The sequence below is a fragment of the Bufo gargarizans genome, chromosome 10 (genome assembly GCF_014858855.1).
Source record: "Bufo gargarizans isolate SCDJY-AF-19 chromosome 10, ASM1485885v1, whole genome shotgun sequence".
NCBI lineage: Eukaryota > Metazoa > Chordata > Amphibia > Anura > Bufonidae > Bufo > Bufo gargarizans.
Genome location: NC_058089.1, coordinates 50,094,352 through 50,119,141, shown reverse-complemented (window position 1 = coordinate 50,119,141; position 24,790 = coordinate 50,094,352).

Here is a 24,790-nt window from a genome sequence, read left to right as displayed (position 1 = left end):
GTATTATGATGTCATTATCACGTCTTATTATGTCATAAAAAAGTCTTATGATGTCATAATTTATGTCTTTTTAAGTCATAATGATGTTTAATGATGCCAGGACCGTATTCTATGGTGTCATAGTAGAACATTCTTTTTTTGTGATGCAATAAAAATGTCATAATGATATCTTACTGAGGCTGTAATGATGTCTCAATCAAATATTTTCTGGTCAAAATAATATCTCATCATTTTATGGTGTCATAATGAATGCATAAAGATGTCATTTTTATATTTGATGGCGTCTAACTATATAATAATGTCCTATGCCATAATGATGCATTATGAGGTCATTATGATGTGTCATGATGTCATAACTAATACTGTACTGTGTCTCCAATAGGTGGCACTAGAGAGACAGCTTTCTTTCTTCTATAGGAGACCCAATTTGGATTTTTCCAGTAGAGCATTGCCTGTAAGATTCTGTCCCACCTGGGTCTCTTCAATGAGAACCAATACCTCCTGACTGCTCATTAGAAGCAGAAACCTAAAAAATATGAGATTCAGTAGAAGCAGGTGATTTTAATTAGAATTAATGGGAGCTATAATACTATGAGGAATACATTTATGATGTTTTGTTTAAGTCAAACATCTTGTCTAATTTCATCTTAGCAAACAGTATTATAGCCTGATCCTAGGAAGAACTCCAGCACTGGGCATTGATTAGTATACACAAGAAAAAAGTATAGAAAAAAACTTCTCACTTGAAGTACTTCTCATCTTTCGTCAAGGTTAAAACTCTACTATTAAGAATTAAAACAAAAGATTTGCATCCTTGACTTGACAAGAACACTACATGCACCAAATAATTATACATCCCAGCAGACCTTCCTGTAATATCCTCCAGCTTGTTTCATTTTAATATTGTTTTTCTTCCCAAAAGATGAAGCCTTTCCCTTGACGCTTGTTCTCTCGAACATGTGACTGCTGTAAGGCAACTGGTTGCAGAAGGTGCCCCCCCCCCATTGTCCGGTCTACAATAGAGACCAGAAAGTATACATTCTGCCTATTGCTAAGCTATAACTCTACATCTCAACCGCCTGTCAGAGGAAGATGGATGCGATCAGGAGGAAATAAACCCTTATGTTTTTGCAAAATTTCTAGAAAACTGCTAATCACTGCTAATAGATGACAGCTGGGAGAGGGAGGAGAGATGTCAAAACGAAAGCAAAACAAAAGAAGATCATGCAGGAAGTACTGAAGAACGTCTATCAGAACTTCTCAAAGATCTGGTGGTGACACTTGGATATGAAGCCAGATGTCCAAATATTTCAAGCAAAAGCATGAAAAATACACCAGAAACGCAGCAAAACCGCAAGTGTGTTTTTCTGCGTGAGTTGCAATATACTATGGAGAGTACATTCTATAGATTAGTTTTGACTAATTTGATTGATTCGGCCAAGATAGATAACTATGACACATACTGTATAAGGAATGGAGTGTGATCCAGTACCAAGTTTCGAGACAGTCCAAGGAATCCAGATGATCTTTCAGCTGACTATAAAAGAGGGTATGGCAAGGTGACACAGGTAACCACTGAAGAAGGAGTGAGTTAACATTCCGAAACGCGTATGGTTGGAAGTTATACACCTATGCACCCCAAGACCCACATTTTGAAATCCATGGATATATGCTAGAGGAGCACCCTACTAAGGAGTAGAAGAATCGCTCTGTCGAATAATTATCATATGTACCTCCCCCTCTTACTGAGGCCAAGACCGCACCGGAGATTGGTACACTGAACACGTGGGATGCCAAACCCTAACCACGTGGGACGCCAGTTACTGCCTTTGGAGAACTATATTCAGTGCAGCCGGGAGGTGAGCTACCTCAGTCGGAACGGTCTTCAGAAAGGAGGTACCGTAATAGAAAACCAGATACCGGCTGCTGCTTGGGACGCCACGCAGTAGCGACTTCATACGATAATATCACCTACGTTTATAAAGGGACTTTGTATATATATTGTATAAAAGTCGATGAGTCTATGGATACAATGTCGTAATTAAACGGACACATTTGCCGCCAGCGTTTTTTTAATATAAGGTCATATAGACTGTTCTGTTGATTTCTACAACCAGTGTAAATAATATCACCAGCATATGGCGAAGGTATACCATATATGTGAACACACGACCACGATCAAAGAGATGGTGGCGCATAGAGGACTAAGGCTGGGTTCACACGGGCGTGTCCGGATTAGGTCCGGATGCGTCCCGGTGTATTGCGGCAAACCCGCGCGATTGGGTACGCAATTGCAGTCAGTTTTGACTGCGATTGCGTTCCGATGTTCAGTGTTTATCACGCGGGTGCAATGTGTTTTGCACTCGCGTGATAAAAAACCGACTGTGGTACCCAGACCCGAACTTCTTCACAGAAGTTCAGGTTTGGGTTAGTTGTAGTGTAGATTGTATTATTTTCCCTTATAACATGGTTATAAGGGAAAATAATAGCATTCTGAATACAGAATGCTTAGTACAAGGGCAATTGAGGGTTAAAAAATAAAAAATAAATTAACTCACCTTGTCCTCTTCATCGCGCAGTTCCCGGTCTCTTCTGATGAGCTGTCGGCTAAAGGACCTTTGGTGACGTCAGATCACATGCTCCAATCACATGGTACATCACCGTGGTGATGTACCATGTGATTGGAGCATGTGATCTGACGTCACCAAAGGTCCTTTAGCCGACAGCTCATCAGAAGAGACCGGGAACTGCGCGATGAAGAGGACAAGGTGAGTTAATTTATTTTTTATTTTTTTAACCCTCAATTGCCCTTGTACTAAGCATTCTGTATTCAGAATGCTATTATTTTCCCTTATAACCATGTTATAAGAGAAAATAATACAGTGAATAGACTGTCACCTAGCAACCATGAGTGAAAATCGCACCGCATCCGCACTTGCTTGCGGATGCTTGCGATTTTCACTCAGCCCCATTCATTTCTATGGGGCCTGTCCTGCGTTACAAACGCAGAATATAGAGCATGCTGCGATTTTAAAGCATTGCAGAAGTGATGCGTGAAAAAAATCGCTCATGTGCACAGCCCCATAGAAATGAATGGTGCCGGATTCAGTGCGGGTGCAATACGTTCACCTACCGCATTGCACCCGCGCGGAAATCTCGCCCGTGTGAACTCAGCCTAAAAGTGATAACAGTATAGATACACATCCACTGGTGTAAACGATTCCGCATCTATCCGGATTGTACTACTCCCCCCAGAGGATAGATTGATACAATCCTAACCTAACTCTCATCCCAATAGTAACCATTTGTAAAGGGGGAGCCAATTGTGCGGATTCCTTGAGACACACGTTTGCATGTTCGCTCCCAGGAATATTCTCATGCGGACTGCACCTTATTAGCTTGAACAATTGATATCATTATATGTTCTTAGATTTTAATACATTGTTTTTTAACCTAGTTTTTAGAGTTCTTTTAGGTTGTATAATATGCATAGTGAATAAATTCTATTTATATTAATTTATACATATATTATCCTCGTGTGGTTTCAGAAGTTGAGTGCCTGTCGCTCTGATTCAACTGTTTCATATACTTCCATCAATACAGAGGGGGAACAGAGGGCATTACTACTACAAATGGGGCACACTGAGCATTTTTATATACTTGCTTTTTTGACTGGGTGTGTCAAATACGATAAGAGCACCTATTCCTACCTGCACCTGGGTGAGCCTCTATAATTACTGTCTTCTATTGATGGAAGTGCTCATTGCTTCTGGGCTTCAGCACTACCCCTGACAGCGGGCACCGGGTGCGGACCAACCCCCCCCTCCCCCTTCTTAGCACGCCACTGCCTAGACCAGTGATGTCATGTTCATTGGTCACATGGCCTAGGTGCAACTCAATCCCATTCAAATGAATAGGGCTGAGCTGCAATACCAAACACAGCCACAATCCAATATATGGCACTGTGCTTACATTGGATAGGAGCGCCGCAGTCTCCTCAAACAGTTTATCAGCGGTGTTGCAGGTATCAACCCCTGCTGATCAGATCCTGATGACCCATAAGGACAACCCATCATAGAAGTTGATTCTCTCAATACTTTGTTTTAATGCTGTACGGAGACCCATCTCTGTACAGCATTAAAATGTACGGCTTCCAGCGAGTTGAAATTAGTTATCACTTCAGCATTTTTAAACTTTAAAACCATTTTAAAATGGAGGTGCCCTTCAGAATGAGCAGAACATCATTCTGTGTTGGGCCGTGAATGCGAGTGGATAAGTCTATGCAGTGCCTGACAGAAAACGATCTTAGGCCTCCTGCACACGACCGTTGTGTGCACCCGTGGCCGTTGTCCCGTTTAACGTGTTTTTCTGCGGTCCCATTGACTTATAATGGGTTCGTGGAAAAATCGGAAACTGCACCGTTTGGCAGCCGCATCCGTGATCCGTGTTTCCTGGCCGTGAAAAAAATAACCTGTCCTATTTTTTTCACGGCCAACGGTTCACGGACCCATTCAAGTCAATGGGTCCGTGAAAAATCACGGATGCACACAAGATTGTCATCCGCGTCCGTGATCCGTGTCTGTTTTTTCCTATCATTTCAATGGCAAACTTGACTTAGATTTTTTTTTCCTTTTTCATGTCCGTGGATCCTCCAAAAATCATGGAAGAACCACGGAAGAAAAAACAGGCACGGAACACGGTACAACGGAACCACGTTTTGCGGGACGTTAAAAAATACTGTCGTGTGCAGGAGGCCTTAGGGACAGTGAAAAGTCACAATCAAGCGTCTGTTCTAGTGTTAGGAACCGTTACGGGAAAGGCTAGACAGAAGTCTGTAGAATAGGGAAAGGCTGGGAAAGCTGTCAGCTAGAGGGTGAGGAGCTGAGGCTGGGTATGCCACGTGCTGCAGTTACTGCCTTATAATACAGCTGCAGCTGCTGCAGAACCACAAAAGTGGCTGCCTGCAAGGACATTTCTTTTTCCCCCAATTTTAACAGAAATACAGTTTTTTTTGTGGGGGGGGGATAAGCTCATAATTGTACAACATATGTTTTACCTTCCAGAGGATAGATAGCATTTGAAATCTTAGTGAAAACAACTGAAATACTAGTCTGAAATCCATGAGGAAGGGGGGGGGGGGGGATAGTAATATAACTATGTCTTACAACGTTGTAAGAGTGAAAATGTTAAATACTAATCTGAAATCTATGTTGGTGCATCTCTGGACAGTTTAAATTTTTTGGGAGGTTTGTGAAAATAGCAATATATGTGTGTCTTACAAAACAAAGGGTGATTACGTGAAATACTAGGCTGAAATCCGTGTCAGTGCCTCTCCTGACAGTTTTTTTTTTTAAGATCTGGCCTTGCTGACGGTGCCCCATCTTGCCACTGTTGCTGTCTGCCTGCCATCATGTTGCCTGCCTACCATCATGTTCCATACGGCTGCTGCTGTTGCCGCCTCTATCATGCCACTACTGCTGCCTGCCTACCATCATGTTCTGCTGCCTCCAGTATGCCACTGTCTCCATTATGCCACTACTGCTGCCAGCCTGCCAACATGTACCATATGGCTGCTGCTGCCATCACTGCCTCAGCTGCTACTCCTCGCTGATAATCCCCTGCTGCCTCCACTATTGATGCTACACGACTGCCACTACTACCACCACTACTACTACTATAACTACTACTATCCATAGACAGCCGACCTACTGCCTTGTATGTTCCATGCTATACTGCTCCTGCCTCCGCAGGGCGGGTGTGTGGAGGAATAGCAAAAAATAGTTAAAAAATGAATGCACAGAGATAAAAAATTTATAAAAATTCTGAGTTCTAGGAGACCAGAGGATGTTATATTCTAATTTTAAGGGCAGTTGGAGCCAATCTGTTTCCACTTCCACCACTTCAGGTCCAAACCAAACTTTTTAACAAATTCGGCGAACCTGAACCAAATCTTTACAGGTTCGCTCATCCTTACAACATATCATTTAAAATCAAATCAAAATAAGCAGTTACCACCCATACAAACTCATAATATCAAATTAGTAGTTCCACTCCACCAAGACTGTGCATGGTATATAACAAAAGAAGGTAGGGAACATTTCTGTGAATTTCGCTAATCAAAAATGAATAAATCAATCAATTTGTAATGAAATTAAAAAAAATGACTGCAAAAAAGAATAAAACACACAGAAATTATTTTCCCATAAAAAATGTAGGGCCATTAAACTACAATGCAAGCCAACCTCCCGACTGCCTGCATTCCCCATGTAATAACAATTCTGGAGCATCTGTTCTTCTTTGTGGTGACATTTCTTTATTATTCCTGCTAAAAGTTATTAATGAATTACTAGCAGTTTGCAATGAAGATCCACATGGGTGTTACCAGTTGGGGGGGGGGGGGGGTATCCCTGCACAGTCTGACACTGGAAGCACTGATTGGGTACTATACTGGGACACAGCCCCAACTGGTAACACCCATCTGGACCTTCATTGCAAACTGCTAGTAAATCATTCATAACTTATAGCAGGAATAATAAAGGAACGGTGCATCATAGAGTCATAAGAATAGAGGCTCCAGAATTGTATTACATGGGGAAAACAAGTAGTTAGTAAAACAGACAGGAGAGGCGACAGAATCTCTTTGCTATATGTCTGGTCATTGAAAACAAACACAGTTTGAGATTGTTAGGGCGCATTCCGATGATCGTAGTGTTTTGCGGATCCGGCCGTGTGCATTTACGTAATTTGTGGTTCGCACATGGCCACAACTATAATAGAAAATGCCTATTCTAGTCCACATTCTTGCAGGACAAAAATAGGACATGCTCTATCTTTTTTATGGAGCCGCGGAACAGAACTACGGATGCAGACCGCACATGGTGTGCTGTCCGCATCTTTTGCGGCCCCATAGAAATGAGTGGGGACTCATTCATACGGCCGTCTGAATGAGCCCTAACCCTGGGTTCACACCTGAGCGTTTTACAGCGCGTTCAAACGCGCTGTAAAACGCTTAAGACATGAAATCTAATGCTTCCCTATGGGAAGGGTTCACACCTGGGCGTTTTACAGCGCGTACGAACGCGCTGTAAAACGCCCGACGCTCAAACAAGTACTTGAGCTTCTTTGGGGCGTTTTGACGCGCGTTTGTGGCCATAGGACACTGCAGTCAATGACACAAACGCGCGTCAAACGCGCGTTTACTATTACAAAAAACGCGCATAAAGACGCGCGACAAAAACGCGCGTAAAACGCGCGTTTGAGGAACGCTCAGGTGTGAACCCAGGGTTATACTGGGCTCGAGGCAAATGAATGAAAAAATTAAGATACATTGTAATTTCGGCATGGGCCTTGACTACCGGGGAGGTCCAGGAATCACTATGTTCTGGCTGGTGACGCTCCAGTGGAAGAGGTTTGAGAAGCCATGCCTTGTATAAATGTCAGGACTATCCGGAGCTTCTACACGTGCCTTCATTTGGAAATTAAAATTAGTGATGAGCGAAGTTTTGTAAGATTCGATTCAGCTGCTTCACCGAATATTTTTTTTAAAATTCACTTTGTGACGAATTACTTTGTCATGAAGCGCATTTCTTTGTTATCGTGAGTGCAATGACAGGGAACGGCGCTTGCGATTGCTCCCGCGTTATTATACCCCTCAGATGCTTCGTTCATCGCTGATCGCGGCATCTGAGTTTAATAATAAAGTGTATAATAATAAATCTATATAATCATACTTTACCCTCATCCGTTTGATAACAAAGAGCCGGCCGCGGCATGTTGATTGAAGTTCCAGTGCGAAATCTCGCGCGGCCCGCGATGACGTCCCCATGTCATACGTCACCACGCACGAAATTTTGCGCAGGATCTTCAATCAATATGGCAGCGGCCGGCTGTTTGCGTTGAAATGGCTAAGGTAAGTAGAATTTATTTTATTTTTTAACCCATTTCAGGGAAAATCAATTCGTTGCCACGAAGCACAAGGAAATTCGGCTTCTTGGCAAATCGAATTTTCCCTGAAATTTGGATCGAAGTCCTCTTTGTGAACTTCGATTCGCTGGTCACTAATTATAATTATGGCATCAGCCCTATCTGAATCTGTTGCAATTATCGCTCCTTTTAGATGATCCGTATGTTTTAAAAGCTTTCTGAATCAGTAGTAACAGGATGTATAAGCTTTTCAATGGCCTCGTACGCATATCACATGCTGTAGAAATGGCGCTGATAGCTCCGTGTATGCTTAACCCTTACCGTAAGCGATCGCTGAAAGTTATAAAATCACTCTGTTTTCCAAATGACTCTCACTTTTATTTGAAGCAAGACTAATGCCTTACATTCCGGTAAATGTATGTAGATGCATCATGGACGCCACTCAATCTTATCTTGTGACACCAACAGATTATTGATGGCCAAATGTTCAGTAATGTAGTGATGTAGTAACAGTCTGAGGTCCCGTCTGGACTGATGGAGTTAGGGGTGACTCTCTATACCAGGATTATGGTACCATGTCTGATGTAAGAATTGAACATCGGACATCATATAGTACATAGCAATACCTTTCTAACAAAGCTAGAACCAGCCCTGTACCTCACATGGATCCAGAGATCTCCACATTCATTGCTCTGCTAGAATTATTTCCAGCTGACAGCTCAGGCGGAGTGTCCGTTCTCAGGGGACATGTCCTTTCTAAGGTGAAGTATCTTTTCTGCTGCAGCTCTTTCCCTGTAACTGCTACAGCTTCTAATAGTAGATATAGCTGGTGACAGTTGAAGATTTTAACTGAGCGTGTGTGACCACCTCAGAGAGGTGGACGGAGAAATAAAGAAAAGATCAAACAGCAGGTGGCGCTATACAGATACATTTTATTGAATAACTGACTGTCTATACCAAATGTCTAATTACGTGCAAGTACAAAGTATTCAGATCAGGGTGCTAGTTTGAAAAATATTGAATATTTTTTGGGGCACAGTCCCTTTAAAGGTCATTTTTAGCTGTTCAATTAAGAATCCTTGGCTTTCTTCAGTGGTCTTCCTGTCCTGTCTATCAATTTTTCACACGGACTGGGTCACCTGCACAGCTGCAGCCAATGACTGGACTCGGCGATAATGTGCCCCTAAACGGCTCGTTGCAGCTGGGTCAAGGGGACACATTCACCACTGAAACCAGTCATTGCAAGTCTAGTGATGAGAGCCGAGGAGCAGGAACGGAGAAGGCATGAATTGAAAAAATTAAAAAAAGAAAGAGGACAACCCACTTTAAGCCTACCATACACGAGAGAATGATCAGATGATCAGGCGTCCAGGGGATCGTTTGTATGGAAGATCTTACCAGCACAGCGGCTAATAATTGTCCAAAACTGACCAGAATAGTAGAGGGAACTTCTTCAAAATTCTATTTGGCTGCTTCGACAAATTTTACAAAAAAATTAGCTTCATGACAAATTACTTTGCTTTGTTTTGTAAGTAGCGGGTGCGATTGTGCCCCCCCCCCCCCCCCCCATCATTGAACCCCTCAGATACCGCATTCATCACTGATTGCAGCATCTGAGATGAATATTGAGGACTTTCAGGGGCAAAATCTTGCACGATGTGTGATGACTGGCTGCCGTTGATCATGATCATACTGGCTGCCGTTGTGACGTCATAAGTCACCGTGCGCGAGATTTTGCGCGAGATCTTCAAGCAAGATGGCTGTGGCGACCTCTTCTCACTCAAATGGATGAGGTAAGTATGTTTTTTTTTTATTTTACCGCTATTTCAGTGCAAATGTATTCGTTATCAAGAAGCACAAGGAAATTCGGCTTTGCGGCAAATAGAATTTTCCCTGAAATTCGGATCGAAGTTGATTCGCTCATCACTACTGGCCAGTAATGCCACACACATGTAACTTCAGGGGACAAATGACAACATTTTCCAACCTGGCCAATTTCATTTTTAGCAGACAGAAGTCTACCATTGGCCTTGGAAAAGATAATTCGCATTATTATTTCAGACGATCACCGAGCTTTAGGGCATGTTCAGACGAAATCTGCACGAGAACCACATGTATTCCGCCTCCCAATGGGAATTCGGTCTGTGTGATCTATGGCGTTGTGAAAGATAAGAATTTACGTGTTCATTTTTTACACAATTTCCATGGCGGATAACGATCGGAAACCACAGACGGGAGCCAAACATCCACCCCATGGATCAGCCCCCTGGAAGATGTGCATATCCAGCATAAAAATCCACAGCAGAAAGTTGTGCTGACGGTTGGGTCTGCCAAAAGGGGCAACACCGGGGATCAGCTCTTCCACAGAAGCGAGTGGCACATATGGATGTCAAATGTCAAATGTTTTATTTGTTTAAACATCAAAACCCAATTACCTGCAAAAAACAAGAGCATTATTTTCTGCTTTGTGTCATTCCGATGTTATTCCTCCTGGAAATGTACGACCTGTAAATAGGGTGTGTCCAAGAGAAGACATTATCAGACTGTATAGAGACAGTCACCTTTGACAAGAGGAATGGTAATGCCCAGGTGTGAATGTATTCCTAACGTTCCAGGAGGAATAACAGAGAAACTTCACCATAGAGAGTTTTTAGAATAGAGGCTCCAGAATTGTTATTACACGGGGAATACAAGAATTTACTAAAACAGACATGTCAGGAGAGGCGACAGCTCCGCTTTAAGGGGAACCAGTGTTGCTACGCTGTTTAGATGTTATCTTTTAAACTTGCTTTGTTGTTTATGCACAAAACACATTTAACGACTCATAAGACGAGATGGAGAATGAAATCAGTTTCCCCGACTTAGTTTCCACAGAGCTTTTTCTACATAATGATTCATTTGCTGTGAATTTCGGCAGTGTAAGAGCATTTGTGCTCACATAGCCTTTCATTTTCAAGTCCTAGATGGATCTCTAGGGTGTAATATTTATGCCTTTCAGCCTTGAAATAACTGGGATAATAGTTACCCACAGCGTATGAAAAATAGCATCTATGTACATATACAGTATATATATATATATACAGTTGTGTTCAAAATAATAGCAGTGTGTTTAAAAAAGTGAATAAAGCTTAAAATCCTTCTAATAGCTTTTATTTCCATGCACACAAATGCATTTAGGAACACTACACATTCTATTCCAAATCAAAACATGACGAAAAATATATAAAATTTGTGTTGTTCCTCTAAAAAAATTGAAGAAAAGTGAATATTAGACTGTACAAATAAATAGCAGTGTTTGTATTCTTATTTACAAACTCGAACATTCACTATTTAAACTGAAAAATGTTTGAAGATTTTGCTTTCAGTCCACACAATGTCTCTTTAGGCCAGTCAATGCGCTTTAGATCTTCTTTGATCTTCCTGGAGATAATTGTTGGCTGAGTCCTTGCCATTTTTTTTATTCTTCTATCCATTCAAATGGTAGTTTTTTGCTTTCTTCAACATCTTTCAGGTTTTGGTTGCCATTTTAACCCCTTGAGGACCGGGCTCATTTTCACCTTAAGGACCAGGCCATTTTTTGCAAATCTGACCAGTGTCACTTTAAGTGGTGATAACTTTAAAACGCTTTGACTTATCCAGGCCATTCTGAGATTGTTTTTTCGTCACATATTGTACTTCATGATACTAGTAAAAAAAAGTCAAAAAAATTAATTTTTTTGCATAATAAAATACCTAATTTACCAAAAATTTGGAAAAATTAGCAAATTTCACAGTTTCAGTTTCTCTACTTCTGTAATACATAGTAATACCCCAAAAAATTGTGATGACTTAACATTCCCCATATGTCTACTTCATGTTTGAATTATTTTGGGAATGATATTTTATTTTTTGGGGATGTTACAAGGCTTAGAAGTTTAGAAGCAAATCTTGAAATTTTTCAGAAATTTACAAAAACCCAATTTTTAGGGACCACTACAGCTCTGAAGTCACTTTGCGAGGCTTACATAATAGAAACCGCCCAAAAATGACCCCATTCTATAAACTACACCCCTCAAGGTATTCAAAACTGATTTTACAAACTCCGTTAACCCTTTAGGTGTTGCACAAGAGTTATTGGCAAATGGGGATGAAATTTGAGAATTTCATTTTTTTGCCTAATTTTCCATTTTAACCCATTTTTTCCACTAACAAAGCAAGGGTTAACAGCCAAACAAGACTGTATCTTTATTGCCCTGACTCTGCTGTTTACAGAAACACCCCATATGTGGCCATAAACTACTGTACGGCCACACAGCGGGGCGTAGAGTGAAAGGTGCGCCGTATGGTTTTTGGAAGCCAGATTTTGCTGGACAGTTTTTTTGACACCATGTCCCATTTGAAGCCCCCTGATGCACCCCTAGAGTAGAAACTCCATAAAAGTGACCCCATCTAAGAAACTACACCCCTCAAGGTATTCAAAACTGATTTTACAAACTCCGTTAACCCTTTAGGTGTTGCACAAGAGTTATTGGCAAATGGGGATGAAATTTGAGAATTTCATTTTTTTGCCTAATTTTCCATTTTAACCCATTTTTTCCACTAACAAAGCAAGGGTTAACAGCCAAACAAGACTGTATCTTTATTGCCCTGACTCTACTGTTTACAGAAACACCCCATATGTGGCCATAAACTACTGTACGGCCACACAGCAGGGCGTAGAGTGAAAGGTGCGCCGTATGGTTTTTGGAAGCCAGATTGTGCTGGACAGTTTTTTTGACACCATGTCCCATTTGAAGCCCCCCTGATGCACCCCTAGAGTAGAAACTCCATAAAAGTGACCCCATCTAAGAAACTACACCCCTCAAGGTATTCAAAACTGATTTTACAAACTTTGTTAACCCTTTAGGTGTTGCACAAGATTCAATGGAAAATAGAGATATAATTTCAAAATTTCACTTTTTTGGCAGATTTTCCATTTTAATATTTTTTTTCCAGTAACAAAGCAAGGGTTAACAGCCAAACAAAACTCATTATTTATGGCCCTGATTCTGTAGTTTACAGAAACACCCCATATGTGGTCGTAAACTACTGTACGGGCACACGGCAGGGCGCAGAAGGAAAGGAATGCCATACGGTTTTTGGAAGGCAGATTTTGCTGGACTGGTTTTTTGACACCATGTCCCATTTGGAGCCCCCCTGATGCCCCCCTAGAGTAGAAACTCCATAAAAGTGACCCCATCTAAGAAACTACACCCCTCAAGGTATTCAAAACTGATTTTACAAACTTTGTTAACCCTTTAGGTGTTGCACAAGATTCAATGGAAAATAGAGATACAATTTCAAAATTTCACTTTTTTGGCAGATTTTCCATTTTAATATTTTTTTTCCTGTAACAAAGCAAGGGTTAACAGCCAAACAAAACTCATTATTTATGGCCCTGATTCTGTAGTTTACAGAAACACCCCATATGTGGTCCTAAACTACTGTACGGGCACACGGCAGGGTGCAGAAGAAAAGGAATGCCATACGGTTTTTGGAAGGCAGATTTTGCTGGACTGGTTTTTTGACACCATGTCCCATTTGAAGCCCCCCTGATGCACCCCTAGAGTAGAAACGCCAAAAAAAGTGACCCCATTTTAGAAAGTACGGGATAGGGTGGCAGTATTGTTGGTACTAGTTTAGGGTACATATGATTTTTGGTTGCTCTATATTACACTTTTTGTGCGGCAAGGTAACAAGAAATAGCTTTTTTGGCATGTTTTTTTTTTTTGTTATTTACAACATTCATCTGACAGGTTAGATCACGTGGTAATTTTATAGAGCAGGTTGTCACGGACGCGGCGATACCTAATATGTATACAATTTTTTTTATTTATGTAAGTTTTATACAATAACTTCATTTTGAAAACCAAAAAATTGTTTAGTGTCTCCATAGTCTAAGAGCCATAGTTTTTTCAGTTTTTGGGTGATTATCTTGAGTAGGGTCTAATTTTTTGCGGGGTGAGATGACAGTTTGATTGGCACTATTTTGGGGTGCATATGACTTTTTGATCGCTTGCTATTACACTTTTTGTGACGTAAGATGGCAAAAAATTGCTTTTTTTACACAGTTTTTTTTTTTTTTTTTTTACGGTGGTCACCTGAGGGGTTAGGTCATGTGATATTTATATAGAGCCGGTCGATACGGACGCGGCGATACCTAATATGTATACTTTATTTTTATTTATGTACATTTTACACAATGATTTTATTTTTGAAACCAAAAAAAATCATGTTTTAGTGTTTCCATAGTCTAAGAGCCATAGTTTTTTCAGTTTTTGGGCGATTATCTTGAGTAGGGTCTCATTTTTTGCGGGATGAGATGACGGTTTGATTGGTACTATTTTGGCGTACATGCGACTTTTTTGATCACTTTTATTACCTTTTTTGGGAAGTAAGGTGGGCAAAATTTCAATTTTCTCATCGTTTTTATTTTTTTATTTTTATGGCGTTCACTGTGCGGGGAAAGTAACATGACCATTTTATAGATCAGGTCGTTACGGACGCGGCGATACCTAATATGTGTAGTGTATTTTATTTTTTTAATTTTTATTCAGTGATAAATGTTTTTTTTTTTATCTTAACTTTTTTCACTTTTTATTTGATTTTTTTGACCCAGACCCACTTGGTTCTTGAAGATCCAGTGGGTCTGATGTCTGTAAAATACAGAACAGAACCTATATAGGTTTCTGCACTGTATTTTACTTACACTGAACAGGTCTATGCTTTCAGCACAGATCTGTTCAGCACCATGGACAGCAGGACGCCTGATCAGGCGTCCTGTTGCCATGGGAACCTTCCCCGTCTGCTCAGTTATGGTCAGAACTTCGCAGACGGGGAAGGGTAAGGACGGGGTTCTGGGGGGGCTGTCTGGGGGCTCTCTCCTTCTCCCATCGGGGGGCTGCAAAGGCACAGCAGCCCCCCGATCGGAGAGGGAGGGAGCTCCCTCTTACTGTTAACCTTTTCCATACAGCGGTCCGTACGGACCGCTGTATGGAAAGGGTTAAACGGCTGACATCGCATCAACGATGTCAGCCGTTTATACCAGGGTGCCAGCAATGTGCTGGCACCCTGGTATACCCACTGTACACCAACGATTATGCAATGGGAGGCGGGCGGGGGATCGCGATCCCGCCTGCCGCACCGCCCGCCTCCCGCAACGCCCCCACTGCATGCGACACCCCCCCTGCACCACCCGCCGCCATCAAATCGTGCAGGGGTGCAGGGGGGGGTTAACAATATTGATTTCGGGCACTCTGAAGTTTCTGATCCCCGCGGTCAGGGACCGCGGGGATCAGAAACGGCAAAAAGCGCAGCAAACCGCAGGTCTGAATTGACCTGCGGTTTTCTGCGATCGCCGATACGGGGGGGTCAAATGACCCCCCCCTGCGTTGTTACGGGATGCCGGCTGAATGATTTCAGCCGAAATCCCGTTCCGATTAACCCCAGCGGCGCCGGAATTAAGATTTTAAGTTAGGACGTACCGGTACGCCCTTGGTCCTTAAGGACTCGGGAAATAGGGCGTACCGGTACGCCCTATGTCCTTAAGGGGTTAAAGCATTTGCGATCATTTTAGCTGAGCAGCCTATCATTTTCTGCACTTCTTTATATGTTTTCCCCTCTCCAATTACATTTTTATTCAAGGTACGCTGTTCTTCTGAACAATGTCAGGAACGACCCATTTTTCTCAGAATTTCTGAGAGAAATGCACTGTAACCTGCATGTACAACATTTGCTGCTTTCCTTAAATAAGGGCAATAATTGCCACCTGTTTTTGAAAGAATGAATGACCTCACTCATTGAACTCCACACTGCTATTATTTTGAACATGCCCTTTTCAATAAGTGATTGAATTACAGAGAATCAGCAGCATGCATGTCATGACTGTTGGGTCTGTTGGGTTTCTATTACTCTACTACACCTGCTAGTAAATTATTTGCCATGTAGAAATATCATTTCTACCAAAAATTGTGATTGATCAGGTTAGTGATGTCTGACTGCTATTATTTTGAACATATATATTGAGTTGTCAGCAAGACTACTAATATTACTATTATTACTTAGTAATAAACCTTTGTGTTTGGTGTTTTAAGATATTTTATCAGTTTATTTTTATTCTGTTAAAAAATAAATCTCTTGGTGGTTGGAAATAGTCAGCAAGCCGTTATTGATGGGTATGTCATTCTTGTCTTTTTATAGTTCTTTAAACTGGTTTTCAGATATTTTTATTTTATTTTCTATACATAAACATGAGGACGGCCATCTTGCTTGAGCGGTTATTAACAACATGGTTTACAGCAGCCACATGGACCATAGGAACCTGTAAGTGTGTTGCGGGCATGCTCTGTGGCCTGTGCAGGGAGGGAAAGGAGGTGAGCTGTGACCATCACTATGTATCGTGAATGGTGGATCTTTTGTAATATGTCATTGCATTCCTGCTTGTGATGATAAGAAGATGACTGCTGAGACATGAAAAGCAGCATGTTTTTAGCATTTTATTCCTAATATGGATGGCGACATGAAACATTTAAAAATACCATTTAATATAAAAACAAAGTACCTTCTGTTCCAGCTTCTGTTTTTGTGCATAGTTGAGTCGCTTTGTTTTCACGTACGCACTTAAACAAAGGAACTGGGGTGCAGAAAAATGGCAGCAGGTGCTTTGGACTGATGAGTAGTGTTGAGCGCGAATATTCGAATCGCAAATTTTAACCACTTCAGCCCCGCTAGCTGAAACCCCCTTCATGACCAGAGCACTTTTTACACTTCTGCACTACACTCTTTTCACCGTTTATCGCTCGGTCATGCAACTTACCACCCAAATGAATTTTACCTCCTTTTCTTCTCACTAATAGAGCTTTCATTTGGTGGTATTTTATTGCTGCTGACATTTTTACTTTTTTTGTTATTAATCAAAATGTAACAATTTTTTTGCAAAAAAATGACATTTTTCACTTTCAGCTGTAAAATTTTGCAAAAAAAAACGACATCCATATATAAATTTTTCGCCAAATTTATTGTTCTACATGTCTTTGATAAAAAAAAAATGTTTGGGCAAAAAAAAAATGGTTTGGGTAAAAGTTATAGCGTTTACACACTATGGTACAAAAATGTGAATTTCCGCTTTTTGAAACGGCTCTGATTTTCTGAGCACCTGTCATGATTCCTGAGGTTCTACAATGCCCAAACAGTAGAAAACCCCCACAAATGACCCCATTTCGGAAAGTAGACACCCTAAGGTATTCGCTGATGGGCATAGTGAGTTCATAGAACTTTTTATTTTTTATCACAAGTTAGCGGAAAATGATGATGATTTTTTCTTATTTTTTTTTTCTTACAAAGTTCCATATTCCACTAACTTGCGACAAAAAAATAAAAAATTCTAGGAACTCGCTGTGCCCCTCACAGAATACCTTGGGGTGTCTTCTTTCCAAAATGGGGTCACTTGTGGGGTAGTTATACTGCCCTGGCAATTTAGGGGCCCTAATGTGTGAGAAGAACTTTGCAATCAAAATGTGTAAAAAATGACCGGTGAAATCCGAAAGGTGCACTTTGGAATATGTGCCCCTTTGCCCACCTTGGAAGCAAAAAAGTGTCACACATCTGGTATCGCCGTACTCAGAAGAAGTTGGGAAATGTGTTTTGTGGTGTCATTTTACATATACCCATGCTGGGTGAGAGAAATATCTTGGCAAAAGACAACTTTGCCCATTTTTTTATACAAAGTTGGCATTTGACCAAGATATTTTTCTCACCCAGCATGGGTATATGTAAAATGACACCCCAAAACACATTCCCCAACTTCTCCTGAGTACGGCGATACCAGATGTGTCACACTTTTTTGCTGCCAAGGTGGGCAAAGGGGCACATATTCCAAAGTGCACCTTTCGGATTTTGCAGGCCATTTTTTACACATTTTGATTGCAAGGTACTTCTCACACATTTGGGCCCCTAAATTGCCAGGGCAGTATAACTACGCCACAAGTGACCCCATTTTGGAAAGAAGACACCCCAAGGTATTCCGTGAGGGGCACTGCGAGTTCCTAGAATTTTTTTTTTTTTGTCACAAGTTAGCGGAAAATGATGATTTTTTTTTCTCTTTTTTCCTTACAAAGTCTCATATTCCACTAACTTGCGACAAAAAATAAAAAATTCTAGGAACTCGCCATGCCCCTCACGGAATACCTTGGGGTGTCTTCTTTCCAAAATGGGGTCACTTGTGGGGTAGTTATACTGCCCTGGCAATTTAGGGGCCCAAATGTGTGAGAAGTACTTTGCAATCAAAATCTGTAAAAAATGACCGGTGAAATCCGAAAGGTGCACTTTGGAATATGTGCCCCTTTGCCCACCTTGGCATCAAAAAAGTGTCACACATCTGGTATCGCCGTACTCAGGAGAAGTTGGGGAATGTGTTTTGGGGTGTCATTTTACATATACCCATGCTGGGTGAGAAAAATATCTTGGTCAAATGCCAACTTTGTATAAAAAAATGGGAAAAGTTGTCTTTTGCCAAGATATTTCTCTCACCCAGCATGGGTATATGTAAAATGACACCCCAAAACACATTCCCCACCTTGGCTGCAAAAAAGTGTCACACATCTGGTATCGCCGTACTCAGGAGAAGTTGGGGAATGTGTTTTGGGGTGTCATTGTCATGGAACCATGAACCAGACGTACAACAAGAGATAAGTGGGAATAAGAAGGCTTTATTGAAAATCAAGCTGTAAGCAAAAGTCCAAACGGATGGCTAAACCGAAGCAGGGTCTTGCGTAGCCAGAGGTCAGGAACCAGAAGGGTAGTCAGACGAAGCCAGGATCAGGAACCAGCGGGGTAGTCAGACGAAGCCAGGATCAGGAACCAGCGGGGTAGTCAGACGAGGCCAGGATCAGGAACCAGAAGCAGCAGCAGTCTTAGAAGCATGTGAACACAGGAGGACCAAGCAAGGAACTGAAGCCACAGACCTCCTATATATATGAGCTAGGCATCCAGCTCCTCCCAGTGGGAAGGAGAATCCGCAGGGTGAGAGGCTACAAGAAACCCAGAAACCAAGATGGCCGCCAGCACATGTCAAACGAAGGAGAACAGCAAGAAGGTAAGACCATGACAGTACCTCCCCCTCAAGGGCCCCTCCTCTGCGGAGTAAGGAACGGTTTCTGAGGGAAGCGTGCGTGGAAGGCTCGGAGCAAAGCAGGAGCATGGACATCTGCGGAGGGAACCCAGGAACGCTCCTCTGGACCATAACCACGCCAATGGACCAAAAACTGCAACCGACCGCGGACCAGGCGTGAGTCCAGGATATTGCTCACCTCATATTCCTCACGATTGCCCACTTGGACCGGACGGGGCCGAGGAACCGAGGAAGTGAAACGATTACACACCAATGGCTTCAACAGGGAGACATGAAACACGTTGGAGATCCGCATGCCAGGAGGAAGCGCAAGGGCATAGGCTACCGGGTTTACCCTGCGAAGCACTCGGAAGGGACCAACAAAGCGAGGCGCCAGCTTGGGAGTGGGCACTCGAAGGTTGAGGTTGCGGGTGGACAACCATACACGGTCTCCGACCTGGTAGGAAGGAGCGGGCGCTCGTCTGCGATCAGCCTGGATTCTCTGGCGCTGCGCAGAGACCTCAAGGGACCTCTGGATCTGTACCCAAGAAGCACGTAGGACGGAAAGGTGATCCTCCACAGCCGGAATATCCTGGGGAGAGAATACCTCCGGTAACACGGCAGGTTGGAACCCATAATTGGCCATGAAGGGAGACGTCCCAGAGGAAGAGTTCACCGCCGTGTTCCTGGCAAACTCAGCCCAAGGCAGGAGGTAAACCCAATTGTCTTGGTGATCGGAGACATAGCAACGAAGGAATTGCTCCAAGGCCTGATTGGATCGCTCTGCGGCCCCATTGGACTGAGGGTGGTAGGCCGAGGAGAAGGAGAGATGAATCCCCAACTGGGAGCAAAAGGCGCGCCAGAACCTGGACACAAACTGACTCCCCCGATCCGACACAATCTCCTTGGGCAAACCGTGCAACCGGAAGACCTCCCTGGCGAAAATCGTGGCCAACTCTTGTGCAGAGGGTAACTTCTTGAGAGGAACACAGTGGCACATTTTGGAAAACCGATCCACAATCATGAGAATGACCGTATGGCCTCGGGATGCAGGGAGGTCCACAATGAAATCCATCCCCAGGTGTGACCATGGGCGCTCCCCGGTGGCTATGGGTTGCAAAAGGCCCAACGGAAGGTGCCAAGGGGACTTACTCTGGGCACAAACGGAGCATGCCGCTACATATGCGGCGATGTCGGAACGTAGAGAAGGCCACCAGAACAGACGTGAAACAGCCCAGGACAGCTGATTCTTTCCAGGATGCCCCGCGGCCTTGGAGTTATGGTAGGTTCCCAACAACCGAGTGCGCAACTCCTCAGGCACAAAACATCTGCCGTTGGGTCTCCCAGAGGGAGCACCAGATTGAGCCGCCAAAATCTGCTCACCCAGGGGAGAGGTCAGACTGGTGCGAATGGCGGCCAGGATCTGATTCGGAGGTATGACCGAAGTCGGAATCGACTCCTCCCTGGACAATTCGGAGTACTGCCGTGATAAGGCATCCGCTCTGATGTTCTTGGAACCGGGTAGGTAGGAGACCACGTAATTAAAACGTGACAAGAACAGAGCCCATCTGGCCTGACGTGGTGTCAATCTCTTGGCCTCAGAAAGGTAGGTCAGATTCTTGTGGTCCGTCAGGATGAGAACCGGAACCACCGAACCCTCGAGCAAGTGCCTCCATTCTTTAAGGGCCTGCACGATGGCCAATAACTCCCTGTCACCAATCTGATAGTTGCACTCCGCGGAAGACAGTTTCCGGGAGTAAAACCCACAAGGAAGCAGAGGACCCTCTGGTGTTCTACGCTGAGACAGAAGGGCGCCTACTCCCGTCTCAGACGCGTCCACCTCGAGGACAAAGGGCAACCCAGGGTTGGGATGCGACAGAATCGGAGCCGACACAAAGGCGGACTTTAGAGCCTCAAAAGCTCGGATGGCCTCGAGCGGCCAGACCTGGAAATTACTGCCCTTCCTGGTCAGATCTGTGAGAGGCTTGGCTAGCATAGAAAAGTCCCTGATGAACTTCCGATAATAATTGGCGAAGCCCAAAAAGCGCTGCAGGGCACGGAGACCACTGGGCTGGGGCCACTGTAAGACAGCCGAAACCTTCTCAGGATCCATGGAGAACCCCTCAGCGGAAATGATGTAACCTAAGAAGGTTACCTGGGATCGGTGAAATTCGCATTTCTCAAGCTTACCGAACAGCCTGTTCTCTCGTAACCGTTGCAACACTCGTCTGACATCCATAATGTGGGCCTCCATGGATTCAGAATATACCAAGATGTCATCCAAATAGACCACCACACACTGCTGCAACAGGTCATGGAAAACATCGTTGATGAATTCCTGGAAGACTGCAGGCGCATTGCACAACCCAAAGGGCATAACCAAGGATTCATAATGACCGGTCCTGGTGTTAAACGCGGTCTTCCACTCATCGCCCGCCTTGATCCTTACCAGATTATATGCCGCCCTCAGGTCGAGTTTGGTAAAGACCGTGGCCCCTTTGAGGCGATCGAACAGCTCGGAAATCAAGGGTATCGGGTAAGCGTTCTTGATCGTGATGCGATTGAGACCCCTGTAATCGATGCAAGGCCTCAACTCACCGCCCTTCTTTTTCACAAAGAAAAATCCAGCCCCTGCCGGGGACGAGGATTTGCGAATGTGTCCGCGTGAAAGCGCCTCCCTCACGTACTCCTCCATGGCCTCATTCTCCGCTACCGACAGTGGATAGACTTTGCCACGAGGAGGAACGGCACCAGATTGTAACTCTATGGCACAATCGTATGGGCGGTGCGGAGGTAGGGCAACCGCGTGCACCTTATCGAATACATCCCGGTACTCTTCGTATTCAGGAGGCAACAGAGAGTCCGAGGAAGTACACAGCAACTTGACAGGCCCATGGATGCAACTAGCCCCACACTGCGGTGACCACGAGAGGATCTCGGCCGATCTCCAATCGAAAGTCGGATTATGCTTCTGGAGCCAGGGGTACCCCAAGACCACCGAGTAGTGTGGAGACGAAATCACCTGGAGACAGACCGACTCTCTGTGAACAACACCAATGGCTATCCCCACTGGAAGGGTCTCATGAGTCACGTGTGGCGGCAGAAGGGGTCTGCCGTCTATCGCCTCAAGAGCCAGTGGGGAACCTCGAGGCTGCAGAGGAATGGAATTGGCGGCAGCGAACACACTATCAATGAACAAACCACCAGCACCAGAGTCCACCAACGCCTGGGTCGTCACCGAGCCCCCGACCCAGGAGAGGACAACAGTGATCAGTGGTTTGTCAACACGGGAAACCGGGGACGAGGAGACTCCACCCAAGATCTGCCCCCGACAGGATCTCAGGTGCGAGCGTTTCCCGGACGGTTCGGACATGCCAACCGAAAATGCCCACCGAGACCACAGTACATGCATCGGCCCTCGCGTCTCCGGAGTAACCTCTCCCCCTCGGACAGGCGAGCAAACCCCAGCTGCATGGGTTCACCCCCAGACAAGTCATCCCCAGGAGGCGTGGGAGGAGAGGGAGGCACGGGTGGGACAGCAAACGTAGGCGCCAATCTGTTAGAAGGCCTCCGCAGGCTCTCCTTAAAGGAAGGTCTCTCCCTGAGTCTGGTGTCAATCAAAATCAGGAAAGAAATAAGAGACTCGAGCTCCACTGGTAGGTCCTTAGCTGCAACCTCATCCTTCAAGGCATCCGAGAGACCATGAGAGAAAGCAGCGACCAGAGCCTCATTATTCCAGCCCACCTCTGCTGCCAGGGTACGAAACTCAATGGCGTATTCAGCTACGGATCGTGAACCCTGTCTGATGGACATAAGGAGCTTCGCAGCAGAGGCAGCACGAGCCGGCACATCGAATACCTTCCGAAGAGAAGCAACAAAACCGGAAAACTCGGCAACCACCGGATTGTTGTTCTCCCATAAAGGGCTGGCCCAGGCCAAGGCCTTGTCCGAGAGCAGCGAGATCAAGAAGCCCACCTTTGATCTCTCAGTAGGAAAGGCATGTGGCAGCAACTTGAAATAAATGCCCACCTGGTTAAGGAAACCTCGGCACTGAGTTGGCTCTCCCCCAAAGCGCTGTGGAAGGGGGGCAGAACCGGTCATACCCCGAGACACCGCAGGCGCAGCAACAGGTGTCGGGGTAGACTCTGGCGCAACAACCGGAGCGGCAGTAGGAGCGGGCCCAGGAGCGACAACCGACCCATCGGCAACGGAAGCGAAATGAGCCGTGCGTTCAAGCAGGGTTTGCAACGCCACAGCGAACCGACCCAACAGGTGATCCTGCTGATCAAGTCTGGCAATCAGCGTAGGTAGCGAGGATGGCCCTGTACCGTCAGAATTCATGGCTTGGTCCTAATGTCATGGAACCATGAACCAGACGTACAACAAGAGATAAGTGGGAATAAGAAGGCTTTATTGAAAATCAAGCTGTAAGCAAAAGTCCAAACGGATGGCTAAACCGAAGCAGGGTCTTGCGTAGCCAGAGGTCAGGAACCAGAAGGGTAGTCAGACGAAGCCAGGATCAGGAACCAGCGGGGTAGTCAGACGAAGCCAGGATCAGGAACCAGCGGGGTAGTCAGACGAGGCCAGGATCAGGAACCAGAAGCAGCAGCAGTCTTAGAAGCATGTGAACACAGGAGGACCAAGCAAGGAACTGAAGCCACAGACCTCCTATATATATGAGCTAGGCATCCAGCTCCTCCCAGTGGGAAGGAGAAGCCGCAGGGTGGGAGGCTACAAGAAACCCAGAAACCAAGATGGCCGCCAGCACATGTCAAACGAAGGAGAACAGCAAGAAGGTAAGACCATGACAGTCATTTTACATATACCCATGCTGGGTGAGAGAAATATCTTGGCAAAAGACAACTTTTCCTATTTTTTTATACAAAGTTGGCATTTGACCAAGATATTTTTCTCACCCAGCATGGGTATATGTAAAATGACACCCCAAAACACATTGCCCAACTTCTCCTGAGTACGGCGATACCAGATGTGTGACACTTTTTTGCAGCCTAGATGCGCAAAGGTGCCCAAATTCCTTTTAGGAGGGCATTTTTAGACATTTGGATCCCAGACTTCTTCTCACACTTTCGGGCCCCTAAAAAGCCAGGGCAGTATAAATACCCCACATGTGACCCCACTTTGGAAAGAAGACACCCCAAGGTATTCAATGAGGGGCCTGGCGAGTTCCTAGAAATTTTTATTTTTTTGCATAAGTTAGCGGAAATAGATTTTTTTTGTTTTTTTCTCACAAAGTCTCACTTTCCTCTAACTTAGGACAAAAATTTCAATCTTTCATGGACTCAATATGCCCCTCACGGAATACCTTGGGGTGTCTTCTTTCCGAAATGGGGTCACATGTGGGGTATTTATACTGCCCTGGCTTTTTAGGGGCCCTAAAGCGTGAGAAGAAGTCTGGAATATAAATGTCTAAAAATGTTTACGCATTTGGATTCCGTGAGGGGTATGGTGAGTTCATGTGAGATTTTATTTTTTGACACAAGTTAGTGGAATATGAGACTTTGTAAGAAAAAACAAAAACAAAAACAAACAAAAAATTTCCGCTAACTTGGGCCAAAAAAATGTCTGAATGGAGCCTTACAGGGGGAGTGATCAATGACAGGGGGGTGATCAATGACAGGGGGGTGATCACCCATATAGACTCCCTGATCACCCCCCTGTCACTGATCACCCCCCTGGTAAGGCTCCATTCAGACGTCCGTATGATTTTTACGGATCCATGGA